This window comes from Saccopteryx bilineata, chromosome 1, assembly GCF_036850765.1.
Source record: "Saccopteryx bilineata isolate mSacBil1 chromosome 1, mSacBil1_pri_phased_curated, whole genome shotgun sequence".
NCBI lineage: Eukaryota > Metazoa > Chordata > Mammalia > Chiroptera > Emballonuridae > Saccopteryx > Saccopteryx bilineata.
This window is the reverse complement of record NC_089490.1, coordinates 100,569,655-100,585,077: the sequence shown is the minus strand read 5'-3', so window position 1 is coordinate 100,585,077 and position 15,423 is coordinate 100,569,655. Positions and strand designations below refer to the sequence as shown.

Below are 15,423 nucleotides of genomic sequence, written 5' to 3'. Positions count from 1 at the left end.
CAGCACTCATTGGCGGAGAGGAGCTCCGTGACCGTAGCGTCATCGCGTTATCCTAGCAACCCTATTCCCGCCCCGCCCGCCCCAGCCCTTCCGGCCCAGCTTCTGCGCAGGAGGATTAGTTCTGCGCAGGCGCGCATTCTGGGCTGGCTGTTTGAGTTGTGTGGGAGGTGTGCTCGTGACGTCCTCTTCTTGTCCCTTCACCTTGAAGAGTGACTCATGGACTTCCAGTCTTCAATTCTTTCCATTTAACTGAGTCCCAGTATAATAGTCTCAAACAAACAAGCACGGGTTCTTGATGTTAATCATTTCGGATGTTGGGGTTAGAATGTCACTGCAGTATTTTGTGTCACAACTTCTGCCATTGTGGTACTGCACTTTTTGTTGTTGTTCTAGCCATTGATAAGACACGTAGACATATCTGCATTTTTTCATCAGACTTCAGGAGAGGACTTTAAAAGGAAATGTGCAGCAAGGATTGTAAAGATAGACAAGACAGCTTGCTGCTTCATCACAATATTTTTTGTAACATTAAAACAGTCAATAAATGGGCCCTGGCCGGTTAGCTCAGTGGTAGAGCGTCGGCCTGGCATGCAGGAGTCCCGGGTTCGATTCCCGGCCAGGGCACATAGGAGAAGCGCCCATCTGCTTCTCCACCCCTCCCCCTCTCCCTTCTCTCTGTCTCTCTCTTCCCCTCCAGCAGCTGAGGCTCCATTGGAGCAAAGATGGCCTGGGCGCTGAGGATGGCTCTGTGGCCTCTGCCTCAGGCGGAAGTCTGTCTGACTGCCTCCCCGTTTCCAGCTTCGGAAAAATGCAAAAAAAAAAAAAAATCAATAAATGCTTTGTAAGCCCTGGGGATCCAAAGAAGAGCTAGAGTGGAAGTGACTGGTAGCAGGTTTTGTGTGTTGAATAAATTTAGGAAATCTTCATTAGAGTCAGTTCAATAGAGAAGGGTCTGCTATAATTAGGGATTGTTTAGGAGAGGTCAAACCTCTGACGATAAGGAATATATAAAATGGAGTTGCTTAAACCAGGCTGCTGAAATTAATATTATGAAGGTTGAGGCATGAGGAACTGATTCAATTCTTGTTCTAACTAACCTGGAACCTTAAACTTTTGAACTTTACAGTCCTGTGTGCAGATATATGTATCTGGATTTATACTAGACCTCTGATTATCTTCTGAAAGACTCATTATCCAAGACTGGACATCCATCTGACAGCCATCATCCAGACTGCTTGACATCTGACTGATAATCATCCTGAACCAATCCCAGGGCTAAGAATGCAAGACTGATAACTCTCAGGAGTGTACATTTTGGCTATGGCCAGGCTCTCAGTTGGTCAGAGAGTCATTCCAAAACACCAACATTGCAGATTCAGTCCCCAGTCAGGGCATATACAAGAACTGACCAATGAATGTGCCCATCTGCTTCTCCACCCCTCCCCCTCTCCTTCCTCTCTGTCTCTCTCTTCCCCTCCAGCAGCCGAGGCTCCATTGGAGCAAAGATGGCCCGGGCGCTGAGGATGGCTCTGTGGCCTCTGCCTCAGGCGCTAGGATGGCTCTGGATGCAGCAGAGCAAAGCCCCAGAGGGGCAGAGCATCGCCCCTGGTGGGCATGCCGGGTGGATCCCGGTCAGGAGGGAACAATAACAAATTGATGTTTTTCTCTCTCTAAAAATCAATCAATAAAAAAAATTTTTTTAATGTACATTGTATCACAAGAACTCAACTTTTCTTCCTTCTTTGGAACACTTATTGAGTTTTTACCTAGCTATATTTCAAGTTTGCAAACTCTACGACCTTTGAATAAATCTTTATCATTTATTTCTAGTCAAAATTTCCAGACTCTTTTTGGACTCATTTCAAGCCTCTGTTAGCATTCTGACTCTGACATTGTTCCAGCTCTTGGTAAAGTAACCTTGGGAATTTACTTGATCTCTATGAACCTGTTACTTAAATGTAAGATGGAAGCAATGCCAGCCTTGTGGTCTTGCCACCTATACAGTTTACACAGGACCCTGTGTTTGGTTTAATGCTCTGCTGTCACCATTTTGAAATTCTTTATTTTTATAAATTTTTATTAATTTTAATGGGGTGACATTAATAAATCAGGGTACATATGTTCAAAGAAAACATCTCTGGGTTATCTTGTCATTCAATTATGTTGCATACTCATCATCCCAAAATTTTGAAATTCTTGATAATTTATGAACATAATTTAAAAACTAAAATGCAACCAAGTAAATTTGAAGATCTAATTGGCTTTATTAAATGATTCATGAGTCTGGCAGCATCCCCAGTCACAACTAGAAGGGTGCTCTGAGGGACCGTGCAATATGGAAGGTTTTTATAGAGAGAAGGTTGGGCAATGGAACTATTAGCAAAAGAAAAGAAAGAATTATTTTTAGACCAGAATATCTTCTTTTGAGAAAAATAAAAAAGCAAGTGGTTTTTTTGTTGTTGTTGTTATTGTTTTTATCATGCAGGTTACCTCTTATTTCTATGGGGGCAGGTAGGGATAGAGGGGAAAAGAGGGCCCATGTGACAGATTACCGTACAGTTGATTGACCAGAAAAATTCCAGACTGGTTGATTAAGATTACGGCCCTAGCAGGTTGGCTCAGTGGTAGAGCGTCGGCCTGTCGTGCAGAGGTCCCGGGTTCGATTCCCGGCCAGGGCACACAGGAGAGTCACCCATCTGCTTCTCCCCCCCTCCCCTTCTCCTTCCTCTCTGTCTCTCTCTTCCTCTCCCGCAGCTAATGCTCCGTTGGAGCAAGGATGGCCCGGGCGCTGGGGATGGCTCTGTGGCCTCTGCCTCGGACGCTGGAGTGGCTTTGGTTGCAACATAGCGACGCCCAGGGTGGGCAGAGCATCGCCCTCTGGTGGGCAGAGCGTCGCCCCTGGTGGGCGTGCTGGGTGGATCCCAGTGGGGCGCATGCGGGAGTCTGTCTGACTGTCTCTCCCTGTTTCCAGCTTCAGAAAAATAAAAAAATAAAAAAATAAAAAAATAAAAAAAAAGATTACATTGCTGAGAGACGTTGAAACTACAATAAAATCAGGTATTTAATCTAGGTTTGGTATCATAGGCTTTTAACACAAGTGACGCCATTTTGGGACTTTGGTTTTCTCTATAATTAACAAGGTCCTGCATTTTTACTCTGGTCCCTATAGATTATGTAGTTGGATCTGGATGGAAGTAATATCTATCTTGCAGAGTTCATGATAACTCAAGATAGTTTTTAAAAGTTGGGATTTTTCAAAAAAATAAAAGTGGGGATTTTTCAGCCAACAAGCAGGGTTGGGGAGGGGGTCAGTGGTTAGGAAGTTAACTAAGAAGGTTTAGTAAGTCTTGTTAAATTGGCCTAACAGGATTCTTGCTGAAGGCAGGCCAAGGTAATCAATTTCTATTTGGGTTAAGGAATTTGATCAACTATCAAGGTTGGGGATTCTGGCTAACCTGACTTGACAGAATTCTTGTTACATTTGGACTTTTGAAGGACATATCCAATAACAGGCGTGATGAAAAAAAGGGCTCACAGGAGCCTAACTAAAGTTTGGTCAAGAAGAGAATCTCCCTACTTTGTAGGATCTCTTGCCATGGGTTCTAGAAGCAAGACAGGTACTGACAATTGGTCTTGAAGAGGATCAGCAGACCTCAAGGCAACTCAGTGGAGGCCCTGAGGATAAGCTAGACTATGTATCTGTCTCTTACCACCTACAACAAGTATCTGCAGGAACCATGATGCAGGTGGTTATAGGAGCCATTGTGCTGCACAGGTGTCTGGCCCAGGACTCAGAGACACTGAAGAAGAAGGTCCAGCAGTTGCTCAGGGAGCTTCACACCTAGCCACAGCCCCACCCCAAGGTAAGCCAGTAGCTTAGCAACAATGTGCATAAGCTGTCCTAGCACCTTATGTCTTAGCCTATCGTAGAGTATAATGACTGATGCTTCACTTCTGCCTTTGAAATCTTACAAAAATTCCACTGTGGCCAACCCTAACCCAAAACCATATTTGGGAGATAAACAGAATTTGAGACACCAGAAAGACAGAACATTCAAGTGGAATTTTCCAACAGGTATTTGTAAACTTAGAGCAGGAGGTTAAGTTTGCATTTAGAATTATCCCTTTCATGAGGAATCACAAGAAAATCCTTAAGTAATTCCTAGCACAGCCATGTGATAGAGAGAGACAATAAATTGTGCAAAGGAGACTGAATTCCCTTTTCATATCTGACCTGAGAAAAAAAAAGTAACATCCACTTTGTTGTTGTCTTTTTATTTTTTTAAAGCAAGAGAGAAACAGACAGGACAGACAGACAGGAAGGGAGAGAGATAAGAAGCATCAACTCATAGTTGTGGCACTTTAGTTGATCATTGATTGCTTCTCAAATGTGCCTTGACGGGGCGCTCCAGCTGAGCCAGTGACCCCTTGCTCAAGACAGCAACCTTGGAATCATGTCTATGATCCCACACTCAAGCTGGCAATGTCGGGGATACCTCAGGGTTTCAAACCACAGACCTTAGCACCACAGGTCAACCCTTGCCTCCACCTGGGCACACTGACAGCTTTTATTTTTTATTTTTTATTTATTTTAGTGAGAGAGACAGAGAGAAGGACAGATAGGGACAGACAGACAGGAAGGGAAAGAGATGAGAAGCATGAATTTTTCGTTGAGGCACCTTGGTTGTTTATTGCTTGCTTTCCCATATGTGCCTTGACGGGGTGAGGGTGGTGGGAGGCGGGAGAGGGTCAGCTGAGCCAGTGACCCCTTGCTCAAGCCAGTAACCTTAGGCTCAAGCCAGTGACTATGGGGTCATGTCTGTGATCCCATGTTCAAACCACTGACCCCACACTCAAGCTGGTGAGCCTGCGCTCAAGCCTGATGAGTCCGTGCTCAAGCTGTTGACCTCTGGGTTTTGAACCTGGGTCCTTAGAATCCCAGGCTGACGCTCTCACTGAGCCACTGCCTGATCAGGCTGACAGCTTTAAATGAGGCCTCTTTATCACAAATTAGAGGATCCCAAATCTGGTTTCTTATCAAAGTACTGAGAGAGTTCTTAAACACAGATGTTCTCAGGCCTCTAAAAATTATACTTACTAAGTCTGTTGAAGAGTCTAGAAACCTGCCATATTTTAAAATCACCTAACTGGGTGATTCTTTTTATTTATTTATTTATTTATTTTTTACATAGGCAGAGATAGACAGGGACAGACAGACAGGAACGGAGAGAGAGATAAGAAGCATCAATCATTAGTTTTTCGTTGCGCGTTGCGACTTCTTAGTTGTTCATTGATTGCTTTCTCATATGTGCCTTGACCACGGGCCTTCAGCAGACCAAGTAATCTAACCCCTTGCTGGAGCCAGCGACCTTGGGTCCAAGCTGGTGAGATTTTTGCTCAAGCCAGATGAGCCCGCGCTCAAGCTGGCGGCCTCAGAGTCTCGAACCTGGGTCCTTCCGCATCCCAGTCCGACGCTCTATCCACTGTGCCACCACCTGGTCAGGCTCTTTTTTTTTTTTTAAGATTTTATTTATTGATTTGGGGGGAGCAAGAAGTATCAACTCATAGTTGCTTCACTTTAGTTGTTCATTGATTGCTTCTCATATGTGCCTCGACTGGACAAGCCCAGGGTTTCAAATCAGCAACCTCAATGTTCCAGGTTGAGCTCTACCCACTGTACTACCACCGGTCAGGCAGTAATTGATTCTTATAAACAGTCAAGTTTAGGAACTGATGTCCTAAGGAATTCAAAGATAAACATAAACCTGTGGACTGAGCCAGACACGAATTTCCTATCTGTGAACAGACAGTATCATGAATTACTTGTCATTAATACAAAGAGCTTAGTTACTAAGAAGGATCCTTGCTGATCCTGTTTAATCATGTGCCAAAGCAAGGTGCTAGGCTGTGCTGTACACCAAGAGGTGACGTACAGGAAATTTTAGGGAGAAATATATACACCTGAAGAAGAGCAAGTATGAAAAGATGATGAAAATAAAGAGATTAGCCTAACCTGTGGTGGCGCAGTGGATAAAGCGTCAATCTGGAAAAACTGAGGTTGCCGGTTCAAAACCCTGGTTTGCCTGGTCAAGGCACATATGGGAGTTGATGCTTCCTGCTCCTCCTCCTTCTCTCTCTCTCTCTCTCTCTCTTTCTCTCTCTCTCCCCCCTCTAAACTGAATAAATAAATAAATAAAAATTATATATAAAAAAAGAAAATAAAGAGATTAAGTTTTACCAAAAGGAGTAGAAATAGTTCTGTTTATCCTTAAAGACATGGGACAGAGCATATTTAACACCTAAGTTTTTGTTTATGTCCTGGGACATTATGAACTGAAATGTATATGGTTTTTTTGTTTGTTTTTGTGACAGAGACACAAAGAGAGGGACAGATAGGGACAGACAGGAAAGGAGAGAGATGCGAAGCATCAATTCTTCATTGCAGCACCTTCGTTGTTCATTGATTGCTTTCTTATATGTGCCTTGACCAGGGGACTACAGCAGAGCACCTGCTTGACCCCTTGCTCAAGCCAGCAACCTTAGGCTTCAAGCCAGCGACCTTTGGGCTCAAGCCAGCGACCATGGGGTCATGTCTATGATCCCATGCTCAAGCCAGCGACCCCACATTCAAGTTGGTGAGCCCACGCTCAAGCTGGTGACCTTGGGGTTTCAAACCTGGGTCTTCTGAATCCCAATCCAACACTGTATCCACTGCTCCACCGCCTGGTCAGGCTGTACTGTGGTTTTTTTTGTAGTTCAAATCTCATACCACTTGTGTTATTTTTGCCTTAGATGCAAGGGGCCTACTCACAAATGAGTACCATATAGGTCAAGTCTGCCCTACATGAAATTAAAATTTACAAACATAATGACACCTTAGAAAAATATTTTGAGTTCTACTATATCTCTAAATCTGGAGGGTAGTCAATTGGGAAGCAACAGCATTAAGGACTCAAATATATCCTTTAGAGAGCCTTAACTTCAAATGCCAGTGAAATTGACTTTATTCTTCTGAGAGAAGCTAAATATTGCTGTTACACAATTACAATTAACCTACATAACACTCACAATTACTTAAATTTTCTATAATTTCTGCTGACTTGAAACATTGTGTAAAAGAAACAGTATTTTTCTTCTTATGATTACAAGAATGTAAACTTTGAAAATATTTAAATCATCCCTCATTTAAATTATAGAGTAGGAGAAAATAAAAATTAGGATTTTTGTCAAAAACCTAATTTACTTACCTACAGCAGTTTATGGGTCAGCATAACTTCTGATTAGATTTGATACCTCAATTAAATGAACAATATATATATATATTTTTTGTATTTTTTCTGAAGCTGGAAACGGGGAGAGACAGTCAGACAGACTCCCGCATGCGCCCGACCAGGATCCACCTGACACGCCACCAGGGGCGATGCTCTGCCCACCAGGGGGCGATGCTCTGCCCCTCCGGGGCGTCGCTCTGCCGAGACCAGAGCCACTCTAGTGCCTGGGGCAGAGGCCAAGGAGCCATCCCCAGCGCCCGGGCCATCTTTGCTCCAATGGAGCCTTGGCTGCGGGAGGGGAAGAGAGAGACAGAGAGGAAGGAGGGGGGGGGTGGAGAAGCAAATGGGCGCTTCTCCTATGTGCCCTGGCCGGGAATCGAACCCGGGTCCCCCGCACGCCAGGCTGACGCTCTACCACTGAGCCAACCGGCCAGGGCCATGAACAATATTTTTAATATTATTTACTTCAACCTGCCCAGGCAGTGGTGCAGTGAGTAGAAGGTTGGTCTGGGACACTAAAAACCCAGGTTTGAAACCCCGAGGTTGCCAGCTTGAGTTGGGGGGGTCACAGCTTGAGCATGAGATCATAGACATGACCCCACTGTTGCTGGCTTGAGCGCAAAGTTCACTGGCTCGAGCAAGAGGTCACTGGCTTGTCTGGAGTCCCCCCACCCCCGGTCACTATGAGCTGATGCTTCTCATCTCTCTCCCTTCCTGTTTGTCTGTCCCTGTCTGTCTGTCTGTCTCTCTCTCAAAGAAAAAATTATTCACTTCATTATTAAGTATATAGTATAGGTGAAACTTAGAAACCAATTATCCATTTTTTAAAAGATTTTATTTATTCATTTTAGAGAGGGGAGAGAAAGAGAAAGTAAGAGAAAAAGAAGGGGGAGGAGCAGGAAGCATCAACTCCCATATGTGCCTTGACCAGGCAAGCCTGGGGTTCTGAACTGGCAACCTCAGCGTTCCAGGTCAACGCTTTATCCACTGCGCCACCACAGGTCAGGCTTATCTATTTTTCATAATTTGGATTTTTTATTAAGTTATAAGAAGGTTGTATCTGCACAAAGTGATGCTGTTTTTTTACGTATTTAAAATTTATTGGGGTGACATTGGTTAATAAATTTACTCAGGTTTCAGGTGCACAATTCTACATCACCTGTATATTGCCTTGTATGTTCACCACCTCAACTTAAGTCTCCCTCCATCACCATCTATTCCTCTCTACCTTCCTCTACCTCCCCACCTCCTTTCCCTCCTGCAATCCCCACAGTTGTCTGTATCTTTATTTTCTTTGCTTAATTATTTCACCTTTCCACCCAGTCCTTCAACCCCACCCCCTCTGATAGCTGTCAATCTGTTCTCTGTATCTGAGTCTGTTTCTGTTTTGTTTGTTAGTTTATTTTGTTCATCAGATTCCACATATGAGTGAAATAATATGGTACTTGTCTTTCTCTGACTGGCTTGTTTCATTTAGTATAATAATCTCCAGGTCCATTCATGCATTCACAAAAAGCAAGATTTCCTTCTATTTAGCTGTAAAATAGATGTATAAATGTACTACAGCTTTCTTATCCACTCATCTACTGATACTCATCAGTAGATGAACTTGAACTGCTTCCAAATCTTGGCTATTATAAATAACTCTGCATATATCCTTTCAAATTGGTGTTTTGGGATTCTTTGGATATATTCCCAAAAGTGGAATTGCTGGGTCATAAGGCAGTTCCATTTTTAATTTTTTTTGTGTGTGTGACAGAGACAGAAAGAGGAACAGATAGGGACAGACAGACAGGAAGAGAGAGAGATGAGAAGCATCAATTCTTTGTTGCAGCACCTTATTTGTTCATTGATTGCCTTCTCATATATGCCTTGACCGGGGGCCTACAGCAGAGTGAGTGACCCCTTGATTAAGCCAGAGACCTTGAGCTCAAGCCAGTGACCTGGGGCTTCAAGCCAGTGACTTTGGGCTCAAGCTAATGACCATGGGTCATGTCTGTGATCCCACGCTCAAGCCAGTGACCATGTACTAAAGCTGGTGAGCCCACCCTCAAGCCGGATGAGCCCATGCTCAAGCCGGCAACCTCAGGGTTTGGAACCTGGGCCCTCTGCATCCCAGTCCGAGGCTCTATCCACTGCACCACAGCCTGGTTAGGCAGTTCAGTTATATTTTTAAATTATTTAATATCTATTGGACACCTAATTTAGGGTACCGTGAATTTCTAAAGTTCTGTTCTAGGCCTCTCTTCTTTAACATTCTCTTCCCAGGACGCTCCATTACTCCCATGGAAATGAGCTTTTCATTTTTTTCTTATTTTTTTATTTTTTTATTCATTTTGTTTTAGAGAGGAGAGAGAGAGAGAGAGAGAGAGAGAGAGAGGAGAGACAGAAAGAGAGAAGGGAGGGAGGAGCTGGAAGCATCAACTCCCATATGTGCCTTGACCAGGCAAGCCCAGGTTTTGAACCGGCGACCTCAGCATTTCCAGGTCGACGCTTTATCCACTGCGCCACCACAGGTCAGGCCTGGAAATGAGCTTTTATTCTTTAGGGGAAACACTTCAATATTTTTAAATTTTCTGGTTTTGCTTATTTGCTTACTTTGTAAAAATTTGAAGTAATTTTAAATTTACAGAGAAATGTATGTATGAATATATAGATTACATATACACACATAAGTAAACACACATAGACATAGAAACACCTACATTTACACATACATATATTTTTCCTGAATATATAGGATGCCTTGTTATACTTAAACACTTCAGTGTATATTTTCTAGAATACAGAGCATACCATCAAAATCAAGATATGAATATTGATATAACGGTACTATCCAAGTCATAAATTCTATCCAAATTTCCCAATGTCATTTAAAACAAAAGACAAATCAAAACAAACCAAAATTATTTCTTCTCGAGTACCCAGTCAAGGAGCACATTGCATTTCATTTTTATGTCTCTAAGCTTCTTCCACCTGAAACAGTTCTTTCTTTGTCATTCATGACCTTGGCATTTTTTATTAAATATATTATGATTTTTTTTTTTCCAAAGTGAGAAGCAGGGAGGCAGAGAGACAGACTACTGCCCGCGCCCAACCTGGATCCACCCAGCATACCCACCAGGAGGCGATGCTCTGCTCATCTGGGGTATTGCTCTGTTGCAACCAGAGCCATTCTAGCGCCTGAGGCGGAGACCATGGAGCCATCCTCAGCATCCAGACCAACTTTACTCCAATGGAGCTTTGGCTGCGGAGGGGAAATGAGAAATAGAGAAAGGAGAAGGGAGGGGTGTAGAAGCAGATGGGTGCTTCTCCTGTGTGCCCGGGAATCAAACTAGAGACATGCACATGCCCCCGTGGCTCTACCACTGAGCAAACCGGCCAGGGCCCACCTTGGCATTTTTGAAGACAACTATGTTGGAGAATGTTACTCGATTTGAATTCATCTAATGTTTTCTTGTGATTAGATTTAGAGTGATCATTTAAGGCAGAAATATCATAGACATGATTCTTTGTTCTTTTTGGAGTATCATATCAGAAGGCATGTGATGCTGATTTGTCCTTTTATGGTGAGGTGAACTTGAATCACTTGATTGAGGTGTGATTTGTCAGCTTTCTTCATTATAACTTACTGTCCTTAATCTCTAACAAGTAATTTGTGGAGAGATGCTTTGAGACTTCATAAGTATTCTGTTCTTCAACAAACTTTCACCCACTAATTTTTGTATGTATTGATTGTTACCCAAATCTATTTTCTATTTTCTATTTGTGTGTGTGTGTGTGGGGGGAGACAGAGAGAGTCAGAAGAGGCACAGATAGGGACAGACAGGAAGGGAGAAAGATGAGAAACAATTCTTCGTTGCGGTTCCTTAGTTGTTCATTGATTGATTTCTCATATGTGCCTTGACCATGGGGCTACAGCAGACCCAGTGACCCCTTACGGGGGTCAGCGACCTTGAGCTCAAGGGTGGATCCTGGTTGGGCACATGCGGGAGTCTGTCTGACTGCCTCCCAGTTTCCAACTTCAGAGAAAATACAGGGAAAAAAAAGCGCCTTGATTATCAAGTTATATTTTATTGGAAAAATTATAAGCTGACATTAAGGCTACTTGTTTCCTATTTATTTATTTGAACCCGCACTCAAACTAATGACCTCGGGGTTTAGAACCTGGGACCTTACCATCCCAGGTTGACACTGTATCCACCGCACCACCACAGGTCAGGCTGTTTCCTATTTATTGATTGTCCTATTACTCTACCTTTATTTTCTTTTTTTTTTTTTTTCTTTTTTTTTTATTATTTTTTTTATTTATTTATTCATTTTAGAGAGGAGAGGGAGAGACAGAGAGAGGAGAGATAGAGAGAGAGAAGGGGGGAGGAGCAGGAAGCATCAACTCCCATATGTGCCTTGACCAGGCAAGCCCAGGGTTTCGAACCGGCGACCTCAGCATTTCCAGGTCGACGCTTTATCCACTGCGCCACCACAGGTCAGGCTACCTTTATTTTCATTTTAGTGTAATGATATGTACATAATAAATAAAGTCTCATAGCATTTTTGATAAAGCATGAATGACAGCAACTCAACATTTTAAGTATTATAAGTGACACAATGTGATAAAGCTCTCTGGTAGTAGTAAACACAAATTATCGTATTTCCCCATGTATAAGACACTCCCATGTAGAAGACACACCTTAATTTTGGGGCCCAAATTTTTTTTTTTTTTTTTTTTTTTTTACAGAGGCAGAGATAGACAGGGACAGACAGACAGGAACAGAGAGAGATGAGAAGCATCAATCATCAGTTTCTCGTTGCATGTTGCGACTATTTAGTTGTTCATTGATTGCTTTCTCACATGTGCCTTGACCGTGGGCCTTCAGCAGACCGAGTAACCCCCTGCTGGAGCCAGGGACCTTGGGTCTAAGCTGGTGAGCTCTTTGCTCAAGCCAGATGAGCCCGCGCTCAAGCTGGCGACCTTGGGGTCTCGAACCTGGGTCCTTCCGCATCCCAGTCCGATGCTCTATCCACTGCGCCACCACCTGGTCAGGCGGGGCCCAAAATTTGAAAAAAAAAAGTATTACGTAAAGTTAATGAACTCATTTTATTCATCATAAAATTCATACAACTCATCATCATCAAAACTCCCATCCATTAGTTTGTCGTCATCTGTGTCTGATGACGAATCACTGTCTTCAACAATGAGAGCAAACACAAGCATGAAAAAAGCAGGAAATGCAAGTAAAAAAACCTACAACCACTGTATAAGACGCACCCAAATTTTAGACCCCAAATTATTTGGTGCACCTTATACATGGGGAAATACGGTACAATGAGTTCCACAGCGACATCTAGTGTTCCATTTTATAAAATTGTTAGACACCAGGATATTATTTCTGGAAAGTAGGTTGTGGTCCATGACCAGGCACTACTTTTAAAGTCCTGAAATAAACAGCCTAACAGGAGTCTGCTTATTAAGTTGTGATTTTTTTTAGATTACAGTACAAAATGTGGTATTATTTGGGATTCTCACAGTACATGTTTTAGCTGGAACAGAATTTATTACAGCAGTTGACACTGCAGTCTAAAAATAGTTGTTTGATTACTATAAAATTTACAGTTTAAATTTTTTCCATTGATTTGAGAGTGAGGAAGAAAGAGCAAAGCACAACTCGTTCCACTTAGTTTTTCCATTTAGTTGTGCACTCATTGATTGCTTCTAGTATGTGCCCTGACCTGGGATTGAACCCATGACCTCAGCACGCATGACGATGCTTTATCCACTCAGCAACTTGGCCAGGGCTACATAGTTGTTGATGAGAAGAAATTTAGTAAGTGTGAAGTCATCTATAATGTTTTAAATTGTTATAAACTCTTCAATTCAAAGATGTCTAACTAACTCAAGCTATAATATGAAAATGGTATACCATATTACCCCATGTATAAGACACACCGTTTTCCAAAAAATGTGGGGTCTAAAAACTGGGTGCATCTTATACAGTGGTTGTAGATTTTTTACTTGCATTTCCTGCTTTTTCACGCTCATTGTTTTACACTTGTTACCGGTATATTACGGTAGGTTCTATAATAATTTTTTTTCAAATTTTGGGTCCCCAAAATCAGGTGCATCTTATACATGGGAGCATCTTACACATGAGGAAATATGGTAGAAGGAACCTCCACAGCAAAACAAAGATTCTATTTGTATAATATTTAGAAGTTAGAAATCACCTGAGTGAAAATATCAGACTTTTTTTTTTTTTTTTTTAGCAAAAGAGACAGATAGGGGCAGACAGTCAGGAAGGGAGAGAGATGAGAAGCATCAATTCTTTGTTGCGGCCCCTTAGTTATTCATTGATTGCCTTCTCATATGTGCCTTGACCAGGGGGCTCCAATCTAGCCAGAGATCCTTTGCTCAAACCAGAAACCTTGGGCTCAAGCCAGTGACCTTGGGCTTCAAGCCAGCAACCTTTGAGCTCAAGCCCGCAACCATGGTCCCATGCTCAAGTCAGCGACCCCACACTCAAGCCAGCAGCCTTGGGGTTTCGAACCTGGGTCTTCTGCATCCCAGGTCAACACTCTATGCACTGCGCAACAGCTTTATCAGGCTCAGAGACATTCTTGACTAATAAAGGAGTAACAGACAATAGGTATATGCTTTGGCATTGCTAACATTCTCTAGTATAAAAAAGATGCCCAAGTAGCTCCAAAGTGATTCATTTGCAAAAACAAAATCCGTAAGTGAACATTTACTGATAATGTCATATAACTTTTTCCTGTTATATTTATTTGGAATACTCTTGGGAAAAGTGTCACTGTTACTATGATACCTGGAAAAAAAATCTTAGTATTATGTCTCCAATCCAATTTAACCAAACTAACCTTATTTGAAGCCTTTACCAAAGAAAGATTATTACTTGTTCTGTTACCTTATGATGGCTGCCGTCTTTCCATTGATCAAATTCTCACTTAACTAAAAAGCAGAGTCTAAATGTCTTGAGTTACTTAGCTGTGCCTGGTTTGACATTCCTTTGTCATTATCACAGTAGGCATATACCTTACATTCACAAGTAAGAATACTCTTGGGTCAGATCGGGATTCAAAATTTCAGTCTCTGTTACTAGCTGTATGGCCTCATGAAAATTCCTTAACCTGTTTAGGCTTTAGTATCCTCAACTGCAAAATGAAGATCAAACCTACTTCCTAGAGATGAACAGATACAGATGATAGCAAGACCTACAAATCAACTTACCAAAACTAACTCAAGAAAACGTTAATAGTAATTACATTTTAAGTACATAAAATATAAAACTTATTTATTAACTACATTAAGTATGGAATTTGAAGCTTCAAAGAAAACAGCATAATAGAATTACAGAATGAATTCTATCAAAAATATTAGACATCAAGGCCCCAGCTCAATAGCTCAGTTGGTTAAAGCGTTGCCTAATATACCAAGGTTGCAGGCTTGATCCTGCAGTCATGGCACATACAGGCATCAACCAGTGAATGCATGAATAAGTGGAACAACAAATTGATGTCTTTCTCCCTTCCTCTAAAATCAATAAATAAAAAAAATAAAAATAGGCCCTGGCCAGTTGGCTCAGTGGTAGAGCGTTGGCCTGGCATGCAGGAGTCCCGGGTTCGATTCCCAGCCAGGGCACACAGGAGAAACGCCCATATACTTCTCTACCCCTCCCCCTCTCCTTCCTCTCTCTCTCTTCTCCTCCCGCAGCCGAGGCTCCATTGGAGCAAAGTCAGCCCAGGCGCTGGGGATGGCTCCATGGCCTCTGCCTCAGGTGCTAGAATGGCTCTGGTTGCAACAGAGCAACGTCCCAGATGGGCAGAGCATCGCCCCCTGGTGGGCATGCCGGGTGGATCCCGGTCGGGCGCATGGGAGTCTGTCTGACTGCCTCCCCGTTTCCAACTTCAGAAAAATACAAAAAAATAAAAAATAAAAATATATGGTATTATACCAATCTTGCACTGCCAGGGAACAGAAATATATAAATCACTTAAGTTGTTTCACACAATTCTGTTAGTGAAAGGATAATTTTTTTTTCTTTTTTTAAACAAATTTTTATAGACAGTGAGTCAGAGAGAGGGATAGACAGGGACAGATGGACAGGAACGGAGAGAGATAAGAAGCATCAATCAT

At 42.4% G+C, this 15,423-nt stretch overlaps 1 non-coding gene across 1 annotated transcript; it reads left to right on the top strand.

Moving 5' to 3' along the window:
• The first annotated feature begins 2,602 nt into the window (after window positions 1–2,602).
• Window positions 2,603–2,678, top strand: TRNAD-GUC (transfer RNA aspartic acid (anticodon GUC)). Its single transcript has one exon. It is a non-coding gene; the product is annotated as a tRNA-Asp (tRNA).
• The last annotated feature ends 12,745 nt before the right edge of the window (window positions 2,679–15,423 follow it).